The sequence below is a fragment of the Nicotiana attenuata genome, unplaced genomic scaffold, assembly GCF_001879085.1.
Source record: "Nicotiana attenuata strain UT unplaced genomic scaffold, NIATTr2, whole genome shotgun sequence".
Lineage (NCBI taxonomy): Eukaryota > Viridiplantae > Streptophyta > Magnoliopsida > Solanales > Solanaceae > Nicotiana > Nicotiana attenuata.
In genome coordinates, this window is record NW_017671471.1 from 199186 (window position 1) to 205185 (window position 6000).

Genomic DNA, 6000 nt, shown 5'->3' on the forward strand with positions numbered 1-6000 from the left:
AGAAGAAGAAGAAGAAGAAGAAGAAGGAGAAGGAGGAGAAAAGCAAGAAATGAAGAGAGAGGATTGCTTACATACTAACCAAAGCCAAATAAAGTTGAATATTCATATGCGATAAAGGATAGGAATAATTGAGTCATTTTCTTATTCTTTTAATATTTATGACTTTAAAATCAATAAAACTTTGTTTACTTTATTAAATTATTTCCTTTAATGTAAGTGATTTGTAATGTATATTGATTATGAGTATGAGCAAGTGATTGACATTTGTGCTTATTTTTCGTTTTTTTTTATGAGTTCTAATATGAATAAGATGAAATTATATTAGGTAGAATTTATTTTTTAAGGCTATAAAGGATATAGTGTTGTTGCATGATATTTAAATATAAGTCAACATATTATTTGATATTGTTCGAGCTACTAAAGCAAATAGACAACTTATATCAAAGTTATGATAATGCATTAAAATACTTTTGTGTGACATAGTTTTTTTTTTACTTTTTAAAGTTGACTAAGTACGGTTGATATTAATCATTTTCAACAGCTTGTGCTTTTTAAAAAAAAATTATACGATAAATAAATCACATAGTTTAATATTTTTATGTGAGATTTAAAATTCCATACTCAATGAGATAAAATAGACATAAAACTAGTTTCATAAAATTAAATAGGAGTTCCACTAGTACTACTTTAGTTTGCATCCAAAGATGTGAAGGCAAGCATATAAACGCTTCACAAGATGCATCGTGTTAAGGCCATCTCCAACCGTTGCCTCTATTTTATCCTCCAAAATGGAGTAAAGTTATTCCAATCATTACTCTATTTTTTACTCCAAAAAAAATATTCCATTTTATATTCTTCTCTCTCTTCAATATTATATTATTATCTTTTAGCAACATCTAATATTTTATATTTGCGCCATTCATTTTTTGAGATGATTATATATTTTTTGTACTATTATAACTTATAATAAAATTAGCTTACAATTTTACATAAAAATAATAAATGCACGAAAAGTAATTTATCAAAATTATATGCCAAAGTTAAGATATAAAATTAATATTATAAAGATATCACATAAACATAAAGGTATATATAAAGAGATAAATTAAAAGAGTTAAATAATAATAATAAAATAAGCATGAATAGTAATGGAGGAGATGAATAGTGTCACTTCATATTTGGAATAACACTATTCATCCCCCATTTTGGGGACAAAAGATGGGGAAGCATTGGAGCTCCATTATGGCAAAAAATTGCCCCCATTATGGGGAAATGGGGAGGGTTGGAGATGCCCTAAGAGTATTTCGTGCACAGGTAAGTCTAAGAGTACTCCCTCCGTCTCATAATAAGTGTCGTGGTTATTAAAAATAGTTGTCTCAAATTATTTATCATTTTAGAAGTTCAAGACAAAATTGATTATATTTTTCCTTTTTCACCCTTAATAATCAATTGCATTCACATTTAGTAAAAATATGGATAATGTCATTGATAGAGATGACACATAAATTAAGAAAATATTTAATAAGGGTAAAGTAGTCAAAAACTATTCTTTCTTAAGGGGCGTGCACAAGAGAATCACGACACATATTATGAGACGGAGAGTATATTTCTTTATAGTACAACAAATATTTGGGACACATGTACTTCTTCAATCAAGTACAGATAAATAATTACAATTTCAATTAGGGATGGCAAATGGGGCGGTGCGGGTTTAAGGCTATTCGGGGCGGGGCGGGTTCAAAACTATGCGGGTGCGGAGCGGGGCGGGTGCGGGGCGGGTTTAAGCCATTCTTTTAAAAACTGATGCGGGGCGGGGCAGGTCAGGTTGCGGGCCTTTGCGGGTTTAGACAATCTTTTTATAATTTTCTTTTTTTTAAGTCATATCAAGTCATTAATTATCTTTGGTATCTTTGGTTTATGCAGGGAAATTTCTATTTTGTGCAATAACTGCAACAAAATTTTAATGTGCATGTGAATCTATTACACTACGTACATAGATACCTACTATCTCTGGTTCGAATAAATATGTTCAAACTTTAGCACAACAGGAGAAGTAAATGCAATATTCTCTATAAGAAAGGTGGCAAATTATTCTGCTTATTAAATTTTCACATACTACCTACAAAATAGAGGAGCAAGACAAAGTAAATCGAAATGCACTTTCATATGCAGTACTAATCCTTTTCCTCCCAAATTTTGGTTTACAGTGGCGTTAGAGTTAATTAATATTGCTCTAAGAGTTATAGCTTCTATTATAGAAACAATTATTGCATTAGAAATCTCGTACACGAATTGAACTTCAAATAAATAATTTTATAAATTGCACAATTTAATATCATATATTTGGAAGAAAACAATTAAAAAAAAGTTAAGCGGTGCGGGGCCGTCCGGGATTATGCGGGGCGGGCGGGTTAAAACAATAAATTATGCTATGCGGGGCGGGGCGGGACCAGTGGCGGAGGCACGATCTCCACAAAGGGGATTCAAAAATATTTTTTTGTAGCTAGTGGGAATTGAACCCATGACCTTATGTAGATTTTGAACCCCCTTGACTACTAAACTACACTTTTGGATTGTGTTAAAGGTGTTCAAAACTTAATATACAGAGGTAAAAAACAGATTTTGCTGTAATTTTTCGGAAAGGATGTTCGGGTGAACACCCTTGCGCCACCCTAAATCCGCCCCTATGCGTGACGGGGCGAGACGGGGCGGGTTGAAGTCTTCGCGAATTTAAGCGGGTTTGCCCCGCAACCGCACCATCACACCGTTTGCAATTCCTAATTTCAATTCGAAAGTGGTTATATGAATTTTATGTAGCTCATATTTAGCTTTCTATATCTTATAATTGATTGAATTCCATCTAACCAATAACAAGATGCTAATTTAGTACTAACTTATAACACCGCCCGGATCCCAAACAAATAAAACGCATTAAAAGCAAATAATCAAATGTTCTAAAAAATAAACGTAGTTATTTGCATGCCAAAATATATTCTCTTTATTGCACAGTGTGGCCTTTTTTGAAGCCACTCTTCAAAATAAATTTCGCTTTTAGTAATTAGATGAAACATTTTCTTTGCAGATTTAGGCCAAAACTTAAATACTTAGTAACCTTAAAAAAGATCATTTGTGCAAATGCCCCCATATGGGCCGTCGAGCCAGTCCAGGGAATTTGTTTTCCTTTTAGGGAACTTAGAATTAGACAAGGTACTTTCCATTTTAGTCTGTTCCAAAATAAATGATACATTTTTAAATTTGAAAATAATTTAATTTTAAACTCTTCATTTTACCCATTTTATCTTTAATGGGAAGCTTTTATCACATAAAATATCATGACCCCACAAGGCTTTTACCCCTTAAGCTTTTAAGACCACAAGTTTCAAAAGTTTTTTTTTTTCTTAAACTTCGTGTCGAGTCAAACTACCTCATCTAAATTGAAACGGAGGGACTAATAAAATATGATTCAGAAATTTGTATAGTTTTTTTAGCTATACAGCTATTAGCGAAAATAATATTTGAAAATGAGAGTTGTGTTTGGACATGAATATAATTTAGGGTTATTTTTGAAGTTCTGTGACTGGTCTGAGTGGATTTTGTTTGAAAAACAGCTTTTTGAAATTTTTCAATTTTTCGAAAAATTCTAAAATTTGCCTCCAAGTAAAAATTGGAAGTTTTATAAATTTTATGTCCAAACACTAATTTCGGAAAAAAGTAAAAATATTCTTATGTCCAAAAGCAACTCTTAGAATTAGAACACAATTAGGATTAGGTTTTATTTAGAACAGAATTAGGATTATATTGTACCACTTTTTGGGTTTTATTTTATTAAGAAACTTGTAATTAGAAAAGGATTCGGATAACCGTGGTCTCAAGCTATTTTTCTATTATATAGAAAAGGAAAGATGATCGACCAAGGGCATATAAGTTATTTCAGAAAAACTCCTACATTGTTTGCACTTTTTAAATGCAAAGTGTCATTGATACACACGGACCACACATTTCCCTAACCACAACTCTTCTTTGAATGTAATGTTAATTAGACTACTTTTCCTGAGAGTACTACATGCAAATACTTATTTTGAACGTTCTTTTTCTCATTTGGTAAATTAATTAAATTTGGTTTAGTCAACTAGAAGTTTCCACAGAAAAAGTAAAATTAATTTTTAAATAATAAATATCGATAAATATTTACAGTATTTTCGTATTTCTCCATACTGTTTTAAAGCAATTTAAAAGTTAAAATTAAAAGGTTTTCATCTATCCACACTATTTGAAGATAATTTCAAACTAAAAAAATTCATATTCAAAAGTAATTTTAAAAAGTATAATTTATTAAACCTTAAAAGTAAATTTAAGTGATGAGATTTGTTCAAACTGTACTAAGAGGCTATCTCTTATATGCTTAATTGATGTGAAAATTTAATCTACATCATTTGTACTCATCTTTCAAGTTTTCAACTATCAATAAATTGTCTTATTATTTGTTATAATTTTTATAGTATTTCATTATGAAAATTAACATATGATAAATCTATAGAAAAATAAAACCATTTCTCTTATCTCCTTAATTAAGAAAAAAAATTAGAATCCCTATAATTTATATAGACTTCTATCAAATGTTTATTATTTTATCACCAGTTAACATCATTTTAAACGAGTTGTAATAAATATAATTTGAACTACTATATCGAATTACTACAATTTATATCTTGTTAATATTTATTTAGTACCTTTGGTTCTCTTTGTTTGAAGTAGTAACTTGCTTCTTTAGGGATGCAAGAAGTTCTCTTTATTTACTGTACTAAAAACTTCTCTTAATTTTGTTGTATACAAGACATGAAGGAAAATCATAGTAAGTTTTTTTTTTCCATCTTTTATCGTATTGTAAAGAATGATGTTGGTCATTTTAACTTTCGTCAAGTAGCTGATTGTTCCCATTATTGAAACTCTTGCGAAACTAATTTGTATGTATGCAAGAATAGTTTACCCATAGATCGGTAAGTTTCTTATTCTAGATTTTTTTTAATATAGATCACACTTGTAGCTTTAATGTATTCTCTTGTAAAATATTCAAATATAGTGGAAAAATAATACTATTGAAATTAAATTTTCAATTTGATGTTTATGTTTGGCATGAACGTTAAAAATGAGTATTATAGCACGTAGTCTTTTATGTTAATTGGAGCAACTTAAACATGTTATAATTTATAGTTTAATTTTATGTAAATTATTAAAATAAATTAATTGTAAAATGAGATGCTCAATATCATTCTCTGTCCATGATTAAATGAATATAACAAGGAACGATTTATTTATCAAAATATTAACTGAGCCCTGACAAATAATAATTTTAAGACTACAATGTTGGGCTCGTATACGGGCCTTTCCTCATCTAGTACATAAATAAGTGTGGTTTTATATTTTGAGAATTTTTCATAAAGCACCATCTTTTAGGTCTAATTAGCCATTTATAGATACTCTTTGCTATATTACGTGTTATAGATACCTTTTATGTTTTTATACAATGTATTTCATGTATTTAAGCTGTTGTATTCATTAATACAACCAAAAAAATAGGCGTAAAAAGTGAAATTCCAGCTAAGTTTGATATGTATTTAGCTGTATTCAAGCGGCATTAACGTTAAATACAGTAACGTATCTGCGCAAAATCTGGAAGGTTAAACTGGTTAAAAACGGAAGGAAATCAAATCACATGATATTCTCCTAATTTAACTCAACGAACTAAAACGATCCCTCATTAATCTGTATTTGAAAGATACATAATAAAGATTATAGCTGAATAAAGAGAAATACATATGAATAATACAATTGAGTAGAACTGTATACAGTTCTACTCAATTGTATTATTCATATGTATTTCTCTTTATTCAGCTATAATCTTTATTATGTATCTTTCAAATACAGATTAATGAGGGATCGTTTTAGTTCGTTGAGTTAAATTAGGAGAATATCATGTGATTTGATTTCCTTCCGTTTTTA